Genomic DNA, 27,112 nt, shown 5'->3' with positions numbered 1-27,112 from the left:
TCTATTTTGGATAATACGCCTGCCTTTTCCAAATTCTCCAGCTCTGCCTCGACTGCTGGACGAATTGCGTATGGCACCGGTCATGCCTTAAAAAACTTGGGAATTGCCGCATCTTCCACTTTTATTGAGGCGGTGATGCCTTTCAAGGCTCCTAGTTTCTCTTGAAACACTTCCTTGGCGTTGGCCAAGATGTCTTTTAATCGTTCAGGTATGACATCATCATCATTTTTTTCCTTACTGGTCACCGTCAGTGCCTGAATGGAGTGCCAGTCTAAACGTATTTTACTGATCCATTCACGTCCCAACAACGGTGGACCACCATCTTGTAGAACGTATAAATACAACTTCTGTATTTCCTTGCCGTTGTATACAACAGGCCCCTTATTTTTCCTTTGGGGTATACTTTCTGCCCCGTATATGTTTTCAAGATAATGGATGTGTCTTTTAAAGGTATATGCGGAAATAGCCGCTCGTAATCCCGTCAATTTATGACGGTCAGAGCTGATCCTGTATCTAGCTCCATTTTAACTGGGGACCCTGCTATTGTGAGGGTAACCCAAATGGTCTGGTAATCTTCTTTGGCAATTACATTATGTAATTTGAGAGAGCTTAGTCTCTTGTTTCCAGAGTCGCTATCGCTCTTCTGGTCTTCGGAGCTACTGTCCGTCATCATTTGTACCTTTCTGTGCTTTTCCTTATTGATTTTTTTTCCGTTAGTGGATTTTTTGTTTCCAGATCGGCATACACGTGTAATGTGTCCCATCTTTCCGCATTGCCTGCATGCTTTGTCCTTGAACCAGCAGTCCCTCTGGTCATGGGTGGATCTGTCGCAGCGATAACATCTCTTGAAACCCCGTGTCATTTCATGGGTGCCGAAGTCCTGTGGCTTTTGCTGTATCTCTGCAGCTCCTCTTGCACTGAAAGCCTTGTCCAGTGTCAAATCTTTCTCAGGAAGTAGCCTTTTTTGTGTTCCTTCACTTAGGAGACCGCAGACGAATTTGTCTCGTAGAGAATCTGCCAGTCCTGCCCCGAATTGGCAGTGTACGGTATCAACAATCTCCTTAAAATTCTTGTCCATCGGTTCGGCTGGAGTGATTAAGTTTCGTAACAGCTTGTATGTCTTTGCGCCCATTAGATTTAGAAGTACTGAAGCTTTTTTTTCATCTTCTATTCCATTTGCGGTGCAATATACCTCCACTCTTTCCACATATGTGGTCCAATCCTCTATCTTGTTATCAAAAGCATCAATATTGCCAGACATAGGCATCCTAGAAAAAAAATGGCGCTTCCCGCGCTTTTCTTTCTTTTCTGCAGAAAAGATATGGCGCTTCCCGCGCTTCCCCACCGCTGCTGCCGATGACAACGCTGTTTCCCGCGGTTTCCGTGCTTTTTATTTATTTATTTATAGTTGGAGACTCGTTCCCGCCGGACTCTCTCTCTCTAGGTCTGAACGCCGACCTGCTTGCAGCGCCGGCTGTCTCCCGAGTGCTCCCTCCCCGTCTGTTACTGCTTGCCTCCGCTTTCGCTGCTTGGCCTAGCTGCAGAGCCCCAGCCCGACGCCCAGGAAGGATTATTGCAGTACCTGCCACCAGCTTGGCTAGCTGGTGAAACCACAGCTTTTTCTTTTTCTTTTCAACTTTGGACGCCAGAGGAATCGATGTCCTTGAGGTGCTGCCGAATTGCAGGTAAGTCCGTTTCCAATTCGTCGCCACTGTTGTGTCCGTGTGTTGATAGAGACACTGAAGACAGGAGTTGGTTTCACAGGTGTTTACTAAACAAAGTCTGGAGGGGAACTAACTGATACAACACAATATACAGGCTTATATAGCCGAGTGGCCATTACCGGCATTACAGTACACATGGGGCTCTTAAAGGCACATACACTACAAAATGCAACCAACTAAGATAGCTAGAAAACAAGCAAACACTCTGGTTAAAGTGGTTTTAATTTACATATAATTAATATGATACCGACAGAAGGCTTTGAAAATATGACTTCAATAGATGACACCAAGAAATCACATGGTTTTTGTATTGAACTTGGAGCAGTTAGGAGACTCAATGGCCTAGAAATTCGGTTGGTAGCGCCAGCGATTAGCACCTAAAGAGCCCAAGAATTGGGGCGTTACCCAATGTTCGGGCGGGCGCAATGAGGATAGCGCCACCTCCCATATTGAGTCTCCTTTTAGCGCCTGCCCTAACTCTTTGCGTGCGCCCGCGTGCGCAGGCAGATCATGACATCATTTCAGTGTGCAACGCCTTTTTGGCGCCCCTGACCGGATATTCGGTGTCGCCCGCAACCTTTCCGCCTGACGCTATTAGTGACAGTTGGATGGAACGTTCCCAGGCCCTTCTCGGAGTCGGGGGGCGCTATTTAAAGGGGACAGCTCTAGTATAAAAGCTGCAGTCACTTGGCCTGTTCATTCTGATCGTTGCTGGAGAGAGTTGCTGACCTTCTGTTGCACAGTAATTTTCTGATTTAGCCTTCGGAGACTTGGGACCTGCAGCCCTGTCCGGAGCAGTTGGAGCGCTAGACATTACTGCGTCTTGCCTGTCTGGCATAGCAATGGGAGCTGCTTTGGAGGGGAACGTCCTCATGGCCGGACATTTGGAAGGGGCACAGAGACGGCGGGAGAGAGGGCCGGGATTGGCCAGAAGGAGGAGGGGCAATGGAGGTCGCCCAATCCAACGATACGCTGCGAGGGTTTTCAGGCAGCAGGTGTCATACCTCACCATGTCGGAGGAGCAGTGTCTGCGAAGGCTCAGATTCGGTAAGGAGGTTGTGACTGAGCTGTGCCACCTGCTTGCTGAAGATCTGCAGCCGCATCTACGGTGCAGGACCTCTCTGTCGGTGGCCATCAAAGTGACTGTTGCCCTCAACTTTTACACCAGCGGATCCTTTCAGTCAGCCACTGGGGACATCGCGAATATATCACAATTTGCAGTGCATTGTTGCATCCGGCAAGTGACAGTTGCCCTCTACAGAAGGAGGCGTGAATTAATCACCTTCCCTGTGACCCTGGAGAAACAGGGGGAGCGCGCGCAGGGCTTCGCTGCTATTGCAGACTTCCCCATGGTGCAGGGGGCCATTGATTGCACACACGTGGCTTTGCGAGCGCCATTACAGAATCCTGAGGAGTTCCGCAACCGCAAGGGGTTCCACTCCCTCAATGTCCAGCTGGTCTGTGACCACTGGCAAATGATCATGGCAGTCAACGCACAATTCCTTGGGAGCAGCCACGATACGTTCATCCTGCGGCAGACCTCAGTTTCTGACCTTTTTGAGGGCCCGGCTCACCCACGAGGCTGGCTTCTTGGCAACACGGGCTATCCTCTCTGCCCATGGCTCATGACCCCACTCCGTTTGCCCGCCACCCCGGCAGAAGAGCTGTACAACAGCAGCCATCAGGCGACCAGGAACATTGTGGAACACACTATTGGTGTGCTCAAACAGCGTTTCTGCTGTCTAGACCATTCGGGGGGAGCCCTGCAGTATTCGCCGGAGCAAGTGGGTCGCATCGTCGTCGTCTGCTGCATGCTCCACAACTTGGCCATTCGACGAACCCAGCCAATGCCAGCCGACCCTCAAGGTCCAGCAGAGCAGGCAGACGAGGAGGAGGAGGAAGAGCAGGCGGACGAGGAGGAGGAGGAGGAATAGGAGGAAGATGGGAGGGCTCCTGAAACTGGAAGGGCCGTCCGTCAGAGGCTCATAAGGACTCGGTTCTAGGCCCCTCTGACGGCATGATGGGTGTCATTCGTACCGCGCACTTCGGCTCGTACAAAGCCTATGAAGGCCACCATGATTGTAAATAGTTACAAGTACCATTGTAAATAAAAAAAAATTCTTTATTGTCAAAAAAGTGCTTCCTTCCAGCATAACAACGTCATGTCAACAGAAACCATAACTAACAAAGTAACAGATAACTCTTTGGCAAAGCCACAAGACTTAACAAACCATCACAAACAATCACAACAGGTGAGGGCATCCTTGAATTTGGAGAAAGATACATCTCAGCACCTCCCTCTACTGCTGGCCCCTTGATGGAAACCGACTTCTCTTTCGCGGTCGGCCCCTTCCCTCCCTGCAGCTCCTACGTAATTGAACCCCAGTGGCAGCGTCAAGGCTGGGGGACGCCTGCTGACTGTGTGGAAGCGCAGAAGCCCCTGAGGGACGGCCTGGACGACCTCTGGGCTTGGAGGGCGCGGAAGCTGGCTGCTTGAACTGGGCATGGCTGGAAGCAGTGTGCACTGCAGGTGGTGGCAGCTGCACTGCAGACGTACCAGCGGTGGCATGAGCAATGGTCACCTGCCGAGAGAGGACACCTGCACCATGGTCGGACGACACACTGGCTCTCTGAGGGGATCGGTTCGGATCATCCGCCACAATTGACTGCTCCACTGATTCATGGCCTCCTGTGGTACTGGAAGGGCCCGGGGTGATCCTGGCTGATGCAGAGAGGGTGGCAGCAGTGAGAGTTCGCGTTGCCTCAATCTGGGTGTGGACGAGGCCAGCAAGTGACTGCGTGGCAGCAGTGAGGACCTGTGTGGCAGGTGCCAGTGCTTCAGAGAAGCCCTGGACAGTTCTTTCCATTGCTTCGGACAAGGCCGGAGCAGTCCGTTCCACTGCGTCGGACAAGCCCTGGACAGACCTTTCCAGGGATTGTCCGAAGCTCTGAACAGTCCTTTCCATAGCGGCCTCGAAAACCTGGACAGTCCTCTCCATTGCTGCCCCGAAGCCCTGGACAGTCCCCTCCATAGCGGCCTCGAAGCCCTGGACAGTCCTCTCCATTGCTGCCCCAAAGTCCAGCACACTCTTTGCCAGTGTGTCGATCGACTGAGGCATCCTCCCCACTGCAGCCATAAGCTCAGTGTGCCTGAGCCGGGCCTGGGTGCTCATTTCAGCAAGGCTACGCACCTCCTCTGCACTCTGTGCAGCAGTCATCATGCCCTGCCTTGCCCTCCGGGGAGCCGGTGCCCGAACTTGCCTACCCGCCTCGCGTTGCTGCAGGCCGCTTGTTCCGGCAACTGGCTCCTCATCAGAGCCCCCCCCCCTCCCCTCCAGGGAACTACTATCCCCAGTCTGCAGATGTGTAGGCACTGGCACTGGCAGCTTCAGGGCACGGATCCCGAGCTGGTGATGCAGCATCTGAAAGCAGGGAGGTGGAAGAGTGGCTTTAGCAAAAGGACAGCTTGGCAGCAAGGGATGCCAGATTGCGGCAAGGCTATGACATGGCTCCACAGTGAGAAAGCATGCTGGCGGGGGGACCAAATGGAAGGAGACAGTTGTAAAAGGTGAGAACCTTACCATCGCTGTCGACAATGGGGTTGGCAGCTGCAGTGGTAACAGGACCAGTCAGACGTCCTCCAAGAATCTAGTGCACTCTCTCCTCGAGATCCGTGAGAGTGACCACCTGTGGAGGTCCTCCACCGGTTCGAAGCTGGTCTTTGCGAATCTTCGCCAGCTTGGACTGCAGGGGAAAGGAGGGGAAGTTATGTTACATGATGCCCTGAGTGATCAACTCATGTCCCCCATAGTGCAAGAGCCCTTACATGATGCCCTGAGTCAAATGTGGATGTGTGTGCCCAGAAAGGGCCATCGGTGCTTGCTGGCAGATGGCCAATGGGGCACAGGCCACCCTGTAGCCATAAAGACAGGTGCAAATGAAGGGATGCAGAAGTATGCAGAAACAACACTCACCCTGACGACCCGAGTGAGGTTGTTGAATTTCTTTCTGCATTGGACAGGGCTCCTGGTCACCATGTTGCTGGAGTTGACCCTCTGGCATACATCCCTCCAAGCTCGTCGGTGGTCCTTATGATTCGGCCTCCTGCCATTGTCTGGGTACAGAACATCTCGCCGGCGCTCCACTGCGGCCACCAATTGCTCCAGAGCCTCATTGCTGAAGCGCTCTGCTCTCTGCCTCACCTTCTCCATTTGGTCCAAGTTTTTAGCGCCAGAGAAGGGCCTGCGCGATTCTGAGGCCTACAAGGCGCTGAGTGTGGAAGCTGAGGCTGACTGACCCACCCCTTTAAGAGCCGGCCGGCGCCTGGAAGTCTCGTGGTTATCGGTAATTGAGAGCACCTGCGCTGCGCCCGTCCGTGCCGATATTGGGTTGCGCCAGAAGTTTAGCGCCTTAGGAGTCCCGTGCAACGCCTGAATTCGCGCCTCAGTTTTCCTACATGACCATGTCGGAGAAGCAGTGTGTCAGAAGGCTGCGATTTAGAAAGGTGGTGGTGACTAAGCTGTGCCACCTGCTTCGGGCAGATCTGCAGCCTCAGATAAGGTGCAGGACATCTCTGTCGGTGGCTGTGAAGATGACTGTTGCCCTGAACTTCTACGCGAGTGGCTCTTTTCAGGCCGCATCTGGGGACATAGCCAACATCTCGCAGTTTGCGGTGCATTGCTGCATCCGTCAAGTGACTGATGCCCTGTTTAAAAGGAGGCGCCACTACATCTCCTTCCCAATGACCCTGGACAAGCAGCTGGAGTGCGCAGAGGGCTTCGCAGCAATAGCGGACTTCCCCATGGTGCAGGGTGCCATTGACTGCACGCACGTGGCTTTGCGGGCACCTGTATTGAATCCGGAGGATTTCCGCAACCGCAAGGGGTTCCATTCCTTGAATGTCCAGCTGGTCTGTGACCACCGACAGCTGATCCTCGCAGTCAATGCGCAGTTCCCAGGCAGCAGCCACGACGCCTTCATCCTGCGCCAGACTTCCGTTGCTGACCTTTTCGAGGCCCCGGCTCACCCAGAAGGCTGGCTTCTCGGGGACAAGGGCTATCCTCTGTGCCCGTGGCTGATGACTCCACCCCGGATGCCCAGTACCCCTACTGAGGAACACTACAATGCGAGCCATCAGGCGACGAGGAACATAGTGGAACACACAATCGGCGTGCTGAAGCAGCGGTTCCGCTGTCTGGACCATTCCGGGGGAGCACTGCAGTACTCTCCTGAGCGAGTCTCGCACTTCGTCATTGTTTGCTGCATGCTCCATAACCTCGCTATCCTACGTTCCCAGCCAATGCCACCAGACATTGACGCACCAGCAGAGGAGGAGGAGGAGGACCAAGATGGGAGGGAGGGACTGACTGGAAGGGCCGTGCATCAGAGGCTGATCACAAGTCGCTTCTAGGCCCCTCTCAGTGAATGCTTGTAGCCATTCCAAGAGCAGGAATGGAGCCGCCCTCATACCCCCAAGCCTGTGACGGGCAAAATGCATGTAAGAAGCAGACAGAAAAAAGAATGCAGTCAGGGAGTGGTGGAGACAGAGATGCACTTCCTCACAGCTTGTAGAAAATATCAGGGCATAAGGGAGAATTTCTACCCAAAATTCACAAAAATATGCCCGGAATTCAGAAATTTGAATGACGACCAAAAACCCCCATACCTACTAGGGGAAGAGAGAAATTGCATAACACTAGCGGCACACTATGTTACAGCTTGCCATAAACAGAGGGACAACCAGTAAATATAAGAAAAGAGTATATATAAATTATATGAAAGTATATATTTATACACTCAGGGATATATCTGTTTATACACTGTATGGATAGATCTGTATTTTTGTGAACAAACATGAATGTTTACCGATGCTTTGGCAACATAAGATGTAACTTGTCATGCCAATAAAGCGATTTGAATTGAATTGAATTGAATTGAATTGAAGTGTTTTAATACCGAAAAAGTGCGTCATTCCACCATGAAAAACCAAAAGCCACAGAAACCTTAAATAACAAAAACACATGATTGACTCTCCCTCCCGTGAGACTTTCCCAAACATTAAGTTCCATCATGGCATCCTCCATGGCCTTGATTCGACCTCAGCAGAGGCTTCATGACCCCCCTTTACTCCTTGCCCCCTGATGGGGATCTCAGTCTCTTGCGGGTCTGGCCCCTTCCCTCCCTGCAGCTCCTCCTTAATGCGACCCCAGTGGCTGCAGCAAGGCTGGGGGAGGCCTGCTGACTGTCCCTGAGCGCAGATGCCCCTGAGGTGCGGCCTGGACGACCTCTAGAGGGCCCAGCTCCTGACTGCTCCACCTGTGCATGGGTGGAAGCAGTCTGTCCTGCAGGTGGTGGCAGCTGCAGTGGGGAAGTGCCAATGGCGGCAGCAGGAATGCTGTCATCTTGAGAGAGGACAGCACCTCCCTGCTCCAGCAACACACTGGCACTACCACGGGGCAGCACCTCAGCATCCAGAGCAATCTGCTGCAGCACAGATTGCTGGCCTGCTGCGGTGCTCTGAGGGCCCCGGGTAGTCCTGGCTGAGCCATCGAGGGTGGCAACAGTCACTGGTCGCCTGGCCTCAATCTGCGTATGCAGGCGACCAGCGAGTGACTGCGTGGCAGCACTCAGCACTTGCGTGGCAGGTGCCAGTGCTTCGGCGAAGCCCTGGACACTCCTTTCCATTGCTTCGCCGAAGCCCTGGACAGACCTTTCCATTGCTTCGCCGAAGCCCTGGACAGACCTTTCCAATGCTGACCTGAAGTCCACCGCACTCCGGGCCTGTGCTGCGCCGATCTCTTGGACACTCCGCACCAGTGTCTCGATGGTTCCAGCCAACCTTGCCACTGCAGCCATGAGCTCAGTGTGCCTCCGGCCAGCCTGGACGCACATTTCATTGAGGGCACGCACCTCCTCTGCGCTCTGTGCAGCAGCACTGGCGGCCTGACTCGCCCTCCGAGGAGACAGCACCCGAGCTTCCCTACCCCCCCTGCGTTGCTGCAGCCCGCTGGTGCCTGGAACTGCCTCCTCCTCTGAGCTGGTCCCCCCGCCCCCCTCCACAGAAGTTGTGCCCCCACTCTGCTGTTGGGCTGGCTCGCCTGAGGCTGGTTGGGATGGCCCGGCTTCCTCCTGGTCCTCGCGTCCCGAGTCACTCATCGTGGCAGCTTGAGGGCCTGCCTCCTCACCTGGCGAATCACCATCTGAAAGCAGGGAGGTACAGGAGTGGCTTTAGCGTGAGGACAGGGTGGCATTGAGGGAGGCATAAGTGCTGCAATGTATTGTGGTGGCTCGGCAGTGGAGAATCATGCTGGTGGGGGGAACAATTGGTAGGAGAGAGATCAAAAAGGTGATAGCCTTACCATCGCTGGCCACTCTGGGGTCGGCAGCTCCAGAGGCGACAGGGCCTGTCAGCCGGTGTCCCACTATCCTCTGCACGCGTTGCTCCAATTCGCAGAGGATCTGCAGGTCAGGCCGGCCTCCTCCTGTGGCCATCTGTTCACGGCGGTTCCTGGCCAGCTTCGCCTGCAGGAGAAAGGACGGGAAGTGTTGAAGCATGCTGCACTGAGCAGACATCACATGCCCCCCATGGTAGAATAGCCCTAACACTATGCATTGAGCTGACATCACATGCCCCCCATGGTAGAATAGCCCTAACACTATGCATTGAGCTGACATCACATGCCCCCCATGGTAGAATAGCCCTAACACTATGCATAGAGCTGACATCACATGCCCCCCATGGAAGAATAGCCCTAACACTATGCATACAGCTGACATCACATGCCCCCCATGGTAGAATACCCCTAACACTATGCATTGAGTTGACATCACATGCCCCCCATGGTAGAATACCCCTAACACTATGCATTGAGATGAATGTGCGTGTGTGTTTCCTGCAAGGGCCATGGGTGCTGGCTGGCAGATGGCCTTTGGGGGTTCGGGCACCCTCCAGCCATTAAGTCAGGTGCAGATGGAGGGATGAGGATGATCGTGGAAAAGGCACTCACCCTGACGACCCGAGTGAGGTCGTTGAACTTCTTCCGGCACTGCACCGCGCTCCTGGGCACCACGCTTCTGCAGGTCACTCTGGTGGCCACATCCCTCCATGCTCGCCGGTAGTCGGCACTTTGTGCCCTCCTCCCATCCTGTGGGTACAGGATGTCTCGCCTGCACTCCACAGTGCCAACCAAAGCCTCAAGGGCCACCTCGGTGAAGCGCTCAGCCCTCTGTCTCACCCTCTCCATGGCTTGAGAGAATGGAGCGCCTCAGGTAAGTTAGCGCCAAATTTAAGGCGTGCCAGGAAGTGCTGTGTCTGGTGATCCTAATTGACCCGCCCCTTTAAGAGCTGGCCGGCGCCTGTGTGTCTCGGGGGAAGTGATTATTGACAGCACCTGCGCTGCACCCCGCAGCCGCGAAATTGGGTTGCGCCGCTGGCTTAGCGCCTTAAGAGTCTCGTGTAGCGCTTGATTTAGCGCCGCAATCACCCACAGAAGCGCAACGACCCAATATCGTGCCAGGTGGCACAAAAATTCGCCTGGCGCTAGGCTTTGCGCTTCGCCAGGACTAGCGCCCCAAACGGGGTTATACCCAATTTCTCCCCCTATATTTTTAGAATTGTCTCAGAGTATTTCTGTATAAACTCACAAACCCAATTTCTGTACACTCTTTTGTAAGGAGTTGCAGAATTCTGGGGGGTATTCCGGACCCTCATAATATCCGGAAGGTTACAGTCTAGTTAAACTTATTAAAAGTGCTATCTGGAGGACAGTAACATCTTCAGTTGTTCCTTTCCTTTAGGGAGAGATAGCCTGAACCTTTAGACCCATTTAAGCACCTTATGGAATTCGGCTATCTCTAACTTAAGTTGAAGGTGAACATCTGGAGAATACGCCTGATCTGGGGTAGCCTGGGAAGGGCTAGGACTTGTAATTATCCCTTCAATAGGTTACTCCAAACACTTCAAAAGTGCATAAAGCTCAAAAGTGGGTTCCAAATACTGAAGGCTGAAGCTTCTGAGATTGGAAAGTGACTAGCTATAAAATGGTAGCTTTTAGACCATCTTTGCAGCTGTGACCTAATGAAACAAATGGAGAGTTGTTCAGAACCCGACATACTGACCTGGTGTGATCCCCGAGCAACGGGAACCTCGAGGAGAACTTGGGAAAATGCTTTGGACGTGGTAAAATGTTGATTCAATTGCTTTAACTACCCTGATAACTATCAGAATTGCCTGATGCGCCGCTTAGTGCCGTGTCTGCAAAGCGCAGGCAGAGCCGGCACTAGGGAAACTCACAAGGAGGCGGGTTTAGAGCGGGATACCGCCCCGCTGTCAATCTTTTTGATTTTGACAGCGGACCCGTCTCCAAACCCGCCCTCTGAGCGCTGGCAAAACTCAGCCCATTATGTGGATCAAGTGAGATGCAAAATGTGTTGGATCACAATGAAAGAACAGTATGTGACATAGAATCCTCAGATACCAGTGCTCTGTGGGACTGCAGCCCTGCTGATTTTGCATTTGTATCCAAAGAGTTGGACACTGAGAGACTTCAAAATGATTTACTTTAGAAGCTGGTAGAATGGAAAGAATGATCACACACTGTCAGATGACATCACTAAACTATTGCAATGCAGTACCTTATGAAATACAGCAAGTATTTCTGTATTTTCAGTCATCATGATTTGATTTTCTTATACATACAAACAGATAATAGCAGATATACTTCAGAATATTGATCTGTTTGTTTCTTACCTGCAACAAAAAGGATTACTGCTTCCTCAATATTGAAAATGTGTGGCCACTCGCAATTTAATGCTTGATTTGAGGGACTCCTCATAATTTATACATCTTGGGGATCCAAGGGTTCTACAACTGTTTGAAACAGAATGTGATTAGTTTCTGGGAGACATGGATTACCCTCTCTAGACATGGCCATGATGCCTCTGTGGGGCCCCCAAGGCCTACAAGAAGAGACCTGTAACTATGCACATTTTAGAGGCAGAAATATAATTCAGTGAATCTTTGGCCTCCTAAATTAAGGTTTGCGGTGTTTGGACCAGTCTGCCACTGCCTCAGACTATGAGCCAGAATGAGTTAGCAGAATGATTGTACTGTGTTGCATGTTACACAATAATGTCATTAAAAGAGGCATTTGCAGGGCTCTTAAAGTAGAGCTGCGGCACGGCAGGTCCCAAATAGAGAATGAAAACAAACATGAACCCCTGAAACACACCAGCCAGTGCCTGCAGCACACCAGCCAGTGCCTGAAACACACCAGCCAGTGCCTGCAACACACCAGCCAGTGCCTGAAACACACCAGCCAGTGCCTACAGCACACCAGCCAGTGCCTACAGCCAGTGCCTGAAGCACACCAGCCAGTGCCTGAAACACACCAGCCAGTGCCTGCAACACCAGCCAGTGCCTGAAACACACCAGCCAGTGCCTGCAGCACACCAGCCAGTGCCTGAAACACACCAGCCAGTGCCTACAGCCAGTGCCTGAAGCACACCAGCCAGTGCCTGCAACACCAGCCAGTGCCTGAAACACACCAGCCAGTGCCTACAGCACACCAGCCAGTGCCTGCAACACACCAGCCAGTGCCTGCAACACACCAGCCAGTGCCTGCAACACCAGCCAGTGCCTGAAACACACCAGCCAGTGCCTGCAACACACCAGCCAGTGCCTACAGCACACCAGCCAGTGCCTACAGCCAGTGCCTGAAGCACACCAGCCAGTGCCTGCAGCAAACCAGCCAGTGCCTGCAGCACACCAGCCAGAGCCTGAAACACACCAGCCAGTGCCTGCAACACACCAGCCAGTGCCTGAAACACACCAGCCAGTGCCTGCAACACATCAGCCAGTGCCTGAAATACACCAGCCAGTGCCTGCAACACACCAGCCAGTGCCTGAAATACACCAACCAGTGCCTGAAACACACCAGCCAGTGCCTGAAACACACCAGCCAGTGCCTGAAATACACCAGCCAGTGCCTGAAACACACCAGCCAGTGCCTGCAACACACCAGCCAGTGCCTGAAACACACCAGCCAGTGCCTGCAACACATCAGCCAGTGCCTGAAATACACCAGCCAGTGCCTGCAACACACCAGCCAGTGCCTGCAGCACACCAGCCAGTGCCTGAAATACACCAACCAGTGCCTGAAACACACCAGCCAGTGCCTGAAACACACCAGCCAGTGCCTGAAATACACCAACCAGTGCCTGCAACACCAGCCAGTGCCTGAAATACACCAACCAGTGCCTGCAGCACCAGCCATTGCCTGAAACAGCATAGGTGTGATGGGCACTAATCAGCAATTTCTATCCTTGAGGTCTGTACCTCAGCCCCTTCCATCATGATAAGTAGTGACTCATTCTTTGTGTCTTGGTGGCAGGCACATCCGTAAGTCTGTTCACCCTGCCTTCAATGAACACCACCTCCAGATGCCACCCCCCCCCACCCCAGATGGACTTGGAGGTCTGAATGAGTGAAGTTGTGCATTCTTTTCCTCTGTCGTGGTGCCATGCCCAGCTGCCCTCTGGTCACAGGTGGCATTTGCATATTTACAATGCAGTCCATGTGTAATAAAAATATTGGTAAGAGATGCAATGAAGTAATTTTACGGAGAAATGAAAAAGCCAAGCACTTTGCTGCTTGTCCCCCAGTGGTCCACTGAAGAGCACAGGCTGAACAGTGCATTTAAAAGGCTGCACACTCGTTTCCTGCTGGTTCAGCTGCTTGCACCAATCTTACACCAATGTCTGCACCAATAGGAATGCAAATGGGCATACACAGGAAGCTTCCGTGTATCTCCCTCTAGAGGCCACCGGTGGATGTTACACTTTTTTCATATTGAGTAATTTCCAGGCTCGAATCTTGGCTAACACAAGTGCATTACTGAGGGAGAGCTACAATAACAGAGCTGCCGTCTTTCACCCGACCATTTGTTGCGGATTATTTGTTTGTGGAAAAATTGAAGCATTTCTTTGTCTCTTTGCAGACAGACAAGCATGTGGTTCCCTGCATAGTATCAAAACGATAGGATTCCATTTGATAGCACAGTTCTGTTAAGTCTTTAAGTACCTTATGAGGTGATTAAATGGATTTTAGTGCAAAGTGGATTAGAAGAGGGGAGTTTCTGCCAGTTGGCCAACTGTTCTAAAAATTGCTAATTGGATTATTCCAAATCCTTCATTTATGAGGTTGGAGGTTGAGGCACAGCGTTGGGACAGAGTGGAGAGAGGTTTCCTCTGCATCTAGCTGTGCCATACCCAACCTAGGAATGTTCAAAAGAACATTGGGTGCCTGAAATGGGAAGAGTTCCATTCCCCAGCACTGACAATGCTCACCTTGATGAGCACAATATTTTGCGACTCACATAAAAGGGAATCCAAAGGTCTTCTATAGGCATATTAGAACATAAGAACATAAGAATTAGGAGCAGGAGTAGGCCATGCTGCCCTTCGAGCCTGCTCCACCTTTCAATAAGATCATGGCTGATCTTCAACTTCAAAATATAAAAACGGATAGCAAAAGTTTCTACAGTTATATAAAAAGAAAAAGGGTGGCTAAAGTGAACGTTGGTCCCTTAGAGGATGAGACCGGGAAATTAGTGGTGGGGAACATGGAGATGGCAAAAACGCTGAACCAATATTTTGTATCAGTCTTTACAGTAGAGGACACTAAGAATATCCCAACACTGGACAAACAGGGGGCTATGGGGGTGGGGGGAGGAGCTAAACATGATTAAAATCACTAAGGAGGTGGTACTCGGTAAAATAATGGGACTTAAGGCGGAAAAATCCCCCGGACCTGATGGCTTACATCCTAGGTATTACGTCCGTGAATGATTGAGACACGGACAGCAGGAGCTGAACAAAACAAGTCTTTACTGATGGAAGTCAATAGTGAAACTGAACGACAGAGGCTCGCTAGCGCCTTTTATACAGGGGTGGTCACTGCCGGTACTGCAGTCTGAGACCAGTTATTCTCTTAAAGGTACATACACAACAATTCCTCCCCTTTTAGATAAACAGTACATAACATTCATTTAACAACTAAATGATAACTAATTACAATCACAATTACGGTTGCTAGATACATTGGTTAAGTTTAAGCAATTATAAGTTCAGTCTTTGAGGAGGCTTCCTGATTCTGTCTGGATAACGCCTCTTTGGGGTATCAGGTTCTTCTGGCAATGTTAAGTCGGGATCAATGTCGTTGTTTGGTTCATCTGCTTCCAATATTACTGGTTCTGCGGTAGCTGCAATTGGAACGTCGATTTCATTACCAGGTGTATCAGATCGTGGTGTGGAGTTGACGTTTTCCAGTGACTCTAGAATCTGGTCAGCATGGCATCTTACAATGCTCCCCCCAACGTCCACGGTATACATGAGAGGTCCTTGTCGTGTACAAATCGTTCCTGGCTGCCATTTCTCAGTGCGGTAGTCCCGGGCCAAAACTGGTTGACCTATCTTAAAACTCCTGGTCGGCCTTTCATTCATATTCTGAAACTGCCTGTTCTCCACATCTCTTCGGACGTTTGGCTTAACCAAATCCAAGCGGCATCGTAGTCTTCGATTGAAGAACATCATGGCTGGAGTTTGGTTGGTAACCGCATGTGTCGCATTCCGGTAGGCAAACAAGAAGTTGTCCACCTTGTGTTGTAGGGGTATATCTTCATTACACATTGCCTTGATAGCCTTCTTGAATGTTTGGACAAACCTTTCAGCCAATCCATTAGTGGCTGGATGATATGGGGCAGATGTGTAATGCTTAACAGCATTGTTCTTTAAGAACCTCCGGAACTCTTCAGACACAAACTGTGGTCCATTGTCAGAGCAAATCTGTTCAGGCAGCCCATTCCTGGCGAATATGGTTCGTAAAACTGTGATAGTTTTTTCCGTGGTGGTTGAGGACATTTTTATTACCTCTGGCCACTTTGAATGTGCATCCACCTCAATTAAAAACATCGAGTCCATGAAGGGACCAGCAAAATCAATGTGCACCCTTTGCCATGGAGATGAGGGCCACTCCCATGGATGCAGAGGAGCTTGTGGTGGTGCGTTTTGGACCTTCTGGCATCCTGCACAGCTCTTGGTCATCTCTTCGATTTCTCTATCGATTCCCGGCCACCACACAAACGCTCTGGCTAAGTTCTTCATTTTTACCCCACCCAGATGACCCTCATGAAGCTCATTGAGCACTCTATCCGTCAACTTAGGTGGAATTACTACTCTGGATCCACACATCAAGGTTCCTCTGCACACTGACAGCTGTTCTCTTCTCGGCGAGAATGCTGGCAGCAGTGGTTCACCATGTGCTGGCCATCCCTTCACCGTTAAATCATAGACCCGTGATAGTGTCGGGTCATTCCGTGTTTCCTTTTCTATGTTTGCATTCATCACAGGGAGACATTCGACTATGGTCGAGTGGAATAACTCCATTGGATCCACTGCAAGGTCTTCTTCTTCCACCGTCAGCAACAGTAGGCGTGACAATCCATCAGCATTTCCATGCTGTTTAGTTCCTTTGTACTCGATGTCATATTGGTGTGCCCCTAGGAAAAGGGACCACCTCTGCAGCCATTGTGCTGTCATTATCGGTACGCCCTTCTGAGGGTTGAAAATGGAGACAAGAGGTTGATGATCGGTTAGTAGAGTAAATTTTTGACCGTGCAGGTAGTGATTGAACTGCTTCACCCCCCCACACTAGGCTGAGGGCCTCTCTGTCAATCTGGGCGTAGTTACGCTCGGCAGAAGTTAACGAGCGTGACGCAAAAGCTATCGGCCTCTCTAAACCATCAAAGAATTTATGTGACAGTACCGCCCCAATGCCGTAGGGAGACGCATCACATGCCAGTCTGATCGGCAGTGCTGGGTTGTAGTGAGCCAATACTTCCCTTGAAGTGATTAAGTCCTTACTCTTCTGAAAGGCCCGCTTACAATCATCGCTCCATTCCCATGCTACCCCCGTTCGTAGCAGGGCGTTCAGTGGGTGCAGAATTGTCGACAAATTCGGCAAAAACTTATGGTAGTAATTCACCAATCCGAGGAATGACCTCAGTTACGACACATTTTCAGGTGCTGGGGCCTTAACAACCGCTTCAATTTTGTCAGGGGACTTATGTAACCCCTCTTCATCAATCACGTGGCCACAATACGATATCTGTTTCTTAAAAAATTTGCACTTGGGGCGGTTGGCTCGCAGCCCATGTTCCCGTAGTCTAGTGAGCACCTGTTCTAGGTTGTTAAGGTGTTCACTGTCATCTTCATCTGTCACAAGGATGTCGTCCAAGTAACACTGAGTCCCCGGAATCCCTTGCAGGACTTGTTCCATCGCTCTTTGCCATATCGCCGGAGCCGATGCTACTCCGAATACCAATCGATGATACTGGTAAAGACTTTTGTGAGTGTTTATCGTGAGATACTTCCTAGAGGACTCTTCAACCTCCATCTGCAAATATGCTTGTGCTAGGTCAATTTTTGTAAAACGCTTCCCTCCAGACAGTGAGGCGAAGATGTCTTCTATCCTTGGAAGAGGATATTGTACTGTGTGAAGGACTGGGTTCACCATCACCTTGAAATCCCCACAGATGCGAATCTTCCTTGGCTCCCCGGACTTATTGCTTAACGTTTTCTTCATGACAGGAACGATGGGTGTCGCCCACTCACTCCAGTCGACCTTAGACAACACGCCTGCCTTCTCCAGATTCTCCAGCTCTGCCTCGACGGCTGGGCGAATTGCATATGGTACCGGTCTTGCTTTGAAAAACTTGGGAACTGCATTCTCTTCTATTTTTATCGAGGCGGTTACGCCTTTAAGCGTGCCCAGTTCTTGTTGAAATACCTCTTTGGCGTTAGCTAAGATTGTTGACAATCGTCCAGGAGTGACGTCTTCATCTTTTTTACCGTCCACCGTCATTGCATGAATGGAGTGCCAATCTAAGTTTATCTTCCTGATCCATTCCCGTCCCAATAACGGTGGTCCATTTGGCAGTATGTAGAGATACAATTTCCGTATTTCCTTGCCGTTGTATTCGACAGGCACCCTTATTTTTCCTCTGGGGTATACTTTTTGCCCTGTATACGTCGTCAAGACGATGGATGTCTCTCTCAAGGGTATGTGTGAAAATAGCCGCTCGTAGTCTCGTCGATTCATGACGGTTAGTGTGATCCTGTATCCAATTCCATTTTAACTTGGGACCCTGCTATCGTGAGGGTGACCCAAATGGTTCGGTGATCCTCTTTTGCGATTACATTGTGAAGTTTGAGACAGCTTAGTCTCCTGTTCCCGGATTCACTATCGCTCATCTGGTCTTCGGAACTACTGTCCGTCATCTTTTGTACTTTCTTGTACGGTTCCTTAGTAGCCTTTTTGTTGTCGCTGGTCTTCTTCCCAGACCTGCAAACTCGTGCAATGTGTCCCATCTTCCCGCATTGCCTGCATATTTTGTCTTTGGACCAGCAGTCCTTCTGGTCATGGTTAGTTCTGCCGCAACGATAACATTTTACAAATCCCCGTGTCATTTCGTGGGTGCCGTATTCCTGTGGTTTTTGTTGAATTTCTGCAGCTCCCCTGGCTGCTGCTTCATACGATACTGCCACGCTGAAAGCCTTATCTAGCGTCAGCTCTTTCTCTGAGAGTAACTTCTTCTGTGTTCCTTCACTCAGGAGTCCACAGACAAATTTGTCCCGTAGGGTATCTGCCAGTCCTGCTCCGAACTGGCAGTGCTTTGATAGCTTGCGTAGTTCCGTAAGGTACTCAGCATTGCTCTCATCTTTATGCTGAGTTCTCCTGTGGAATTTAAATCTTTCTGCTATCAACAGCGGTGCAGGGTTTAGGTGTTCCTGTAGGACAGCAACAATTTCATTAAAACTCTTCGCCTTCGGTTTGGCTGGAGTAATCAGGTCCCGCAATAGGCCGTACGTTCTAGCGCCCATTAAGTTTAGCAATATCGATGCCTTTTTTTCCTCCGCTATTTCGTTTGCCTCGAAATATACCTCGACTCTTTCCACATACGTGGTCCAGTCCTCTATTGTATTATCAATAGCAGTGATACAGCCAGTCTTCGGCATCTTGCAAATCTAAAATGGCGCCTCCCGCGCTTTGCCTTCTTCCCCGATTTAACAAAATGGCGCTTCCCGCGCTTTGCCTTCTTCCCCGCTGATTAAGATGGCACCTCCCGTGCTTTGCCTTCTTCCCCGCTGTTGTTAGCGCTGCTTTCCGCGGTTCCCGTTGCAACCTGCAGCTCCTCGCGGTTTCTTGCGCGTTTAATATATATATTTTTTTTAATTATTTTCCCGTCGTGGAACAACCCTGTGGGACTCTTGCCTCCCTCTTCGCGGGTCTATACGCAACCCGGCTTCGTAGCACCGGCCGCGCCCTGTGTGCTCCACCCTCTCTCTCTCTCTTCTTCCCGACAACGCTGCTCGGCCCCGTTGCAAACCACCTGCTCGCGTTCACGACCGCCGCAGCCCAGGAAAGATCAGTGCACTACCTGCCACCAGCCCGATTAGCTGAAGCACCGTCGACAGGAACCAGGCCCCGCTTCCGACAGCTTCTCCAGCAATCTTCAACTCTGCAAACACAGGGCGGATGCCCACGGTCGACGCCGGTTTCTACTGCCTCTTACTTTCTTTTCTTTCTGGCCTCGACCTCTGCTCACTTCGCTGTAGGAATGGATCCCAGGAGGTGGTGCAGACTGTAGGTAGGTTCGTATCTGCTCGTCGCCAGTATTATGTCCGTGAATGATTGAGACACGGACAGCAGGAGTTGAACAAAACAAGTCTTTACTGATGGAAGTCAATAGTGAAACTGAACAACAGAGGCTCGCTAGCGCCTTTTATACAGGGGTGGTCACTGCCGGTACTGCAGTCTGAGACCAGTTATTCTCTTAAAGGTACATACACAACACTAGGGTCTTGAGAGAAGTAGCGGTAGGGATTGTGGATGCATTGGTGATTATTTTCCAAAACTCCCTGGACTCAGGAAAGGTCCCGGCAGATTGGAAAACTGCTAATGTAATGCCCTTATTTAAGAAGGGAAGTAGACAAAAGGCTGGAAACTATAGACCAGTTAGCCTAACATCTGTGGTTGGTAAAATGTTGGAGTCCATTATTAAGCAAACAGTAACAGGGCATTTGGATAAACATAATTTAATAGGATAGAGTCAGCATGGTTTTGTGAAGGGGAAGTCATGTTTGACAAATTTGCTCGAATTTTTTGAGGACGTAACATACAGGGTGGATAAAGGGGAACCAGTGGATGTGGTGTATTTGGACTTCCAAAATGCATTTGACAAGGTGCCACACAAACGATTACTGATCAAGATAAAAAATCACGGGATTGGGGGTAATATACTGGCATGGGTGGAAGATTGGCTATCTAACAGAAAACAAAGAGTTGGGATAAATGGTTCGTTCTCGGGCTGGCAATCAGTAACTAGTGGTGTTCCGCAGGGGTTAGTGCTGGGACCCCAACTCTTTACAATCTATATAAACGATTTGGAGGAAGGGACCGAGTGCAACATATCCAAGCTTGCCGACGATACAAAGATGGGAGGGAAAGCAGTGAGTGAGGAGGACATAAAAAACCTGCAAAAGGACATAGACAGGCTAAGTGAGTGGGCAGAGACTTGGCAGATGAAATATAATACTGGAAAGTGTGAGGTTATGCGCTTTGGCAGAAAAAATCAGAGAGCAAGTTATTATCTAAATGGAGAAAAACTGCAAAGTGCTACAGTACATAGGGATCTGGGGGTCCTGGTGCATGAAACACAAAAAGTTAGTATGCAGGTGCAGCAGGTGATCAGGAAGGCCAATGGAATCTTGGCTTTTATTGCAAGGGGGATGGAGTATAAAAACAGGGAAGTCTTGCTGCAGTTATACAGGGTATTGGTGAGGCCACACCTGGAATACTGTGTGCAGTTTTGGTTTCCATATTTAAGAAAAGATATACTTGCTCTCGAGGCAGTTCAGAGAAGGTTCACTCGGTTGATTCCAGAGATGAGGGGGTTGATCTATGAGGAAAGGTTAAGTAGGTTGGGCCTCTACTCATTGGAGTTCAGAAGAATGAGAGGCGATCTTATCAAAACATATAAGATTGTGAGGGGGCTTGATCGGGTGGATTCGGTGAGGATGTTTCCACTGATGGGTGAGACTAGAACTAGGGGGCATAATCTTAGAATAAGGAGCTGCCCTTTCAAAACTGAGATGAGGAGAAACTTCTTCACTCAGAGGGTAGTAAATCTATGGAATTTGCTACCCCAGAGGGCTATGGAAGCTGCAACATTAAATAAATTTAAAACGGAGATAGACAGTTTCCTAGCAGATAAGGGAATTAGGGGTTACGGGGAGAGGGCAGGGAAGTGGACGTGAGTCTAGGTTCGGATCAGCCATGATCCTATTGAATGGCGGAGCAGGCCCGAGGGGCCGTATGGCCTACTCCTGCTCCTATTTCTTATGTTCTTATGTTCTTAACTCCACTTTCCCGCCCGATCCCCATATCTCTTGATTCCCCTTAATCCAAAATCTACCTATCTCAGCTTTGAATATACTCAAAGACTCAGCATCCACAGCCTTATAGGATCGAGAATTCCAAAGATTCACAACTCTCTGAGTGAAGAAATTCCTCCTCATCTCGGTCTTAAATGGCCGACCCCTTATCCTGAGACTATGCCCCCTAGTTCTAGACTCTCCAGTCGGGGAAACAACCTCTCAATATCTACCATCAATTCCCCTCAGAATCTTATATGCTTCAATGAGATCGCCTCTCATTCTTCTAAACTCAGAGAGTATCGGCCCAATCTACTCAATCTCTCCTCATAGGACAACCCTCTCATCCCAGGGATTACTCTAACCTTTGTTGCACCACCTCGAAGGCACATATATCCTTCCTCAGATAAGGAGACCAAAACTGTGCACAGTACTCCAGGTGTGGTCTCGTCAAAGCCCTGTACAATTGTAGTAAGACTTCCTTACTCTTGTATTCCAACCCCCTTGCAATAAAGGCCAACCTGCCATTTGCCTTCCTAGTTGCTTGCTGTACCTACATGTTAACTCTCTGTGTTTCCTGCACAAGGACACCTAAATCTCTCTGAACACCAACATTTAATAGTTTCTCACCATTTAAAAAATACCCTATTTTTCTATTCTTCCTACCAAAGTGAATAACCTCACATTTCCTCACATTATACTCCATCTGCCACCTCACTGCCCACTCACTTAACCTGTCTATATCCCTTTGCAGGCGCTTTGTGTCCTCCCCACAGCTTACTTTTCCACCTACCTTTGTATCGTCAGCAAACTTGGATACATTGTGCAAATTGGCGGCCGCGTTTCCTACATTACAACAGTGACTACACTTCAAAAGTACCTTATTATCTGTAAAGCACTTTGGGGTGCCCTGAGATCATGAAAGACGAAAAATATGACACTGGACCACATAAGGATAAATTAGGGCTGGTGACCAAAAGCTTGGTCAAAGAGGTAGGTTTTAATGAGGGTCTTATCTGAGGAAGGATGTTCTTGCCATGGAGGGAGTTCAGCGAAGATTCACCAGGCTGATACCTGGGATGGCAGGAATGACATATGAGGAGAGATTGGGTCGATTGGGCTTATACTCGCTGGAGTTTAGAAGAATGAGAGGGGATCTCATTCAAACTTATAAAATTCTGACAGGACTGGACAGACTAGATGCAGGAAGGATGTTCCCGATGGTCGGGGAGTCCAGAACCAGGGGTCACAGTCTAAGGATAAGGGGTAAGCCATTTAGGACAGAAATGAGGAGGAATTTCTTCACCCAGAGAGTGGTGAACCTGTGGAATTCTCTACCACAGAAGGCAGTAGAGGCCAATTCATTAAATATATTCAAGAAGGAGTTGGATATATTTCTTAAGGCTAAAGGGATCAAGGGCTATGGAGAGAAAGCAGGGACAGGGTACTGAATGGATGAGCATCCATGATCACATTGAATGGCGGAGCAGGCTCGAGGGGCTGAATGGCCTACTCCTGCTCCTATCTTCTATGTTTCTATGTTTCTATGTCTTAAAGGAGGAAAGAGAGGTAGCGAGGCAGAGAGATTTAGGCAGGGAATTCCAGAGCTTAGGGTGTAGGCAACAGAAGGCACGGCCACCAAAGGTTTAGCGATTATAATCAGGGATGCTCAAGAGGGCAGAATTAGAGGAGCGCAGGTATCTCGGGAGGCTTGTGGGGCTGAAGGAGATTACAGAGATAGGGAGGGGCGAGGCCATGGGGGGATTTGAAACAAGGATGAGAATTTTGAAAACAAGGTGCTGCTTAACCGGGAGCTGGTGGAAACCACCAATTATTCTAAGTCCTTTGTATTTTCAGGGTCAGGAATTTTCTACTTGCCCACTGTCATAGTTGGGCATGCTTTGTCTATATCCTATGACGAGGCCTGTTACATCCAATAAACACTCAAGTTGGTGTGGTAATGCAATGGCTGCTTTTATTTCAGACTCTCTGGAACATTCTCTCTGGATATAGCATTCAGTCGAAGAGGGAACCCTGAGTGTAATCACTATAGTATGCTTGCTCCCATCAGGGGGCCCTCTTAACAATATGCAAGTATAATACATATCAAGGCCATGGCTGGGGTTATAGGAGGCCTGCGCCCATAAAATCCGACTAATAATATGCTAATAATACTGTACATTTTGCATCACTGTGAAGCTGAAACCAGTTCCGGTTTGGGTGTCTATTGTGAAACCAGCTGCAGGCAGTAGGCTCGTGCCAGCTGAGATATCATTTCAGCCAATGCAAAAGGAATGATCATTATTTTTAAAGTTCGCCAGTCTCTGCTGAACTGTCTTTATCTTGTTAGTTTTAGTAAAGTGCTAACAGGACAGTCATCTCTCACTAACATTAAAAATTGTCGCCAGCATTTAGCATGTTAATGAGCAGAGCTCAGTTAGTGCTTACACATTTTCACAGAGCTACCCTTTCCTGAGCAGTAGGTGATGTGGAGCAGGCAGTACTGATGGCTCTTCACCACTTCAAAGCAGGTCCCAGTGTCAGACCAGTACGTGCAGCATAAAGACATCATGAGCCGCAAGTATCAGGAAATCATTACTGCACTAATGGTCATATTCCAAGATGATAATCTGACCTGACTTGACTTCACCTATCCATATTAGCTGCACCCCTCCTGAATTCAAGCTAAGTGATTGAATGATTTTTATTCATTACTTTGGAACTAATTACCTCCAAACTCTGGGATCGCTACCCTTCCCTTCCCTAGCTTGAGATGGTGAGCTTCTACTTGAAGTGTTTAAACGTGTTATGTGATGACATGTGTACTGAGCAGAGAGAAACGGATCCTGCAGATATTATTGTCGTTTATTAGGTAAGATCCAGGCTGAGGGGTAGAGGATTAACATGAGTGCGGCACTTGAATAAAATCAGATATATATTGGTTGTGTAAATGAAGTGATTTATCTTCAATATTACTCAAATTTAGCTACACAGGCACACACAGAAAACACTAGTGATTTATTCACACACATATGAACACGCACACACAAATCATTAGAGATTTATTCACACACACATGCACACACACAAAGCACTAGTGATTTAATCACACACATGAACATGCACACACAAAACACTAGTGATTTATTCACACACACACACAAAACACTAGTGATTTATTCACACACATGAACACACACACACAAAACACTAGTGATTTATTCACACACATATGCACACACAAAACACTAGTGATTTATTCACACACATGAACACACACACACAAAACACTAGTGATTTATTCACACACATATGCACACACAAAACACTAGTGATTTATTCACACACACATGCACATGTGCACACAAAACACTAGTGATTTATTCACACACACAAAACACGAGTGATTTATTCACACATGCACACAAAACACTGGTGATTTATTCACACACACAAAAAACACTAGCGATTTATTCACTCACACAGGAACACACGCACACAGAACACTAGTGATTTATTCACACACACGTGCACACGCACACACAAAACACTCGTGATTTATTCACACACACGTGCACACACATAAAACAATAGTGATTTATTCACACACATGCACACACAAAACACTAGTGATTTATTCACACACACATGCACACACAAAACGCTAGTGATTTATTCACACACATCCACATATGAACACGCACACACAAAACACTAGTGATTTATTCACACATACTTGCACACACACACAAATCATTAGAGATTTATTCACACACACATGCACATACACAAAACACTAGTGATTTATTCACACACAGATGCGCACACACAAAGCACTAGTGATTTAATCACACACACATGAACATGCACACACAAAACACTAGTGATTTATTCGCACACATGAACACACACAAAAAACACTAGAGATTTATTCACACCCACAAAACACTAGTGATTTATTCACACACACATGAACACGCACGCACACAAAACACTAGGGATGATTCACACACATGTGCACACTCAAATCACTAGTGATTTATTCACACACATGAACACGCACACACAAAACACTAGTGATTTATTCACACACACGAACAGGCAGACACACAAAACACTAGTGAATTATTCACACACACATATGAACACACACACAAAACACTAGTGATTTATTCACACATACATAAACACGCACACACAAAACACTAGTGATTTATTCACACACACACAAAACGCAAGTGATTTATTCACACACACGCACACACAAAACACTAGTGATGTATTCACACACACATGCACGCACACACAAAACACTAGTGATTTATGTACAGACATGAACACACACACAAAAACACTAGTGATTTATTCACACACACGTGCACACAAAACACTAGTGATTTATTCACACACACATGAACACGCACACACACAAAACACTAGTGATTATTCACATACACATGCACACACACACAAATCACTAGTGATTTATTCATACACATGAACACGCACACACAAACCACTAGTGATTTATTCACACACACATGAACACGCACACACACAAAACACTAGTGATTTATTCACACACACATGAACACGCACACACACAAAACACCAGTGATTATTCAAATACACATGCGCACACAGACAAATCACTAGTGATTTATTCACACACACATGAACACGCACACACAAAACACCAGTGATTTATTCACACACACATGAACGCACACAAAAACACTAGTGATTTATTCACACACACATGAACACGCACACACACAAGGCACTAGTGATTTATTCACACACACATGTACACAAACACACACAAAACACTAGTGATTTATTCACACACACATGCACATGCGCTCACACAAATCACTAGTGATTTATTCACACACACAAAACACTTGTGATGTATTCACATACACGTGCACGAGCACACACAAAACACTAGTGATTTATTCACACACACGTGCAGACACACAAAGTACTAGTGATTTATTCACACATGTAAGATTTGCAAAATTTCTGCATCTCCCCGAAGGTTATTATTAATAAAAGGGACCCTGCATGAACATTTTTAAATTGAAAAGGGTACCCAAGATGGCGTCCGTGCTTCGTGGCAGAAAGCCTGTGGGATTCCAAAATGGATTCTGCAGTGCAGACAGCTTGGGAGAAATCGAAACTAAGGCTGCAGGCTTTCTGTGAAGAGAAACTTTGTATTTTAGAACGAGACAGGACTTTGAATTATGTATTAGGCCGAATTGGAGGCAGATCTAAATTCAGTGAGGCCTATAGTTAAAGCCATCAAACAGTCTGCATACATAATCGGAAACAGATTAAACACAGCCATCGAGGCTGGACAAGCCCATCAAAGAACTCTCAGGACAATACAAGTCAATTATTGGACCGGTAGATGCAATTACCGGCCATCTAAAAACCCGTCAGTATAGATTGCTACCATTGTTTAAACTAGCCCGCCAGGTTTAAGACAAAGAACTAACCTGATTTGGCGTGAAGATAAGGATTTTTCGAAAAGGTATAACTGAAGGCCCCGGGTAGCAATCTCTCTTTCTTGCTCTTGCCCTTGACCCTGCTCTCGTGGCTCCGGCCTCTTGGGCTGCCGCTTGTACTCGTGCCCTGGCCTCGAGGTGGGCTCTCTCTCCTCGGAGCAGATTTTCAGCAGCCAGAAACACCATACCAACTGCTAGGAAGGGGAGCGAGGCCCAAGTCCACAGCCATCCAGGATGCCCAGGCCGCAAAAAGGGGCGAGACGAAGTTGAGCAGGTAGCCCAGGACTCGTATAGTAGTCCGACAAGACGAGACGAGTGGAGACGAAGAAGACGATAATAACTCGATAAGGGCAGAGCAGGGCAGCGAAAAATGTATCGATAATTAAA

Source organism: Somniosus microcephalus, chromosome 1 (assembly GCF_052327205.1).
Source record: "Somniosus microcephalus isolate GS21.2 chromosome 1, FLI_Smic_1.0, whole genome shotgun sequence".
Taxonomy (NCBI): Eukaryota; Metazoa; Chordata; class Chondrichthyes; order Squaliformes; family Somniosidae; genus Somniosus; species Somniosus microcephalus.
This window is presented reverse-complemented; position numbering follows the sequence as displayed.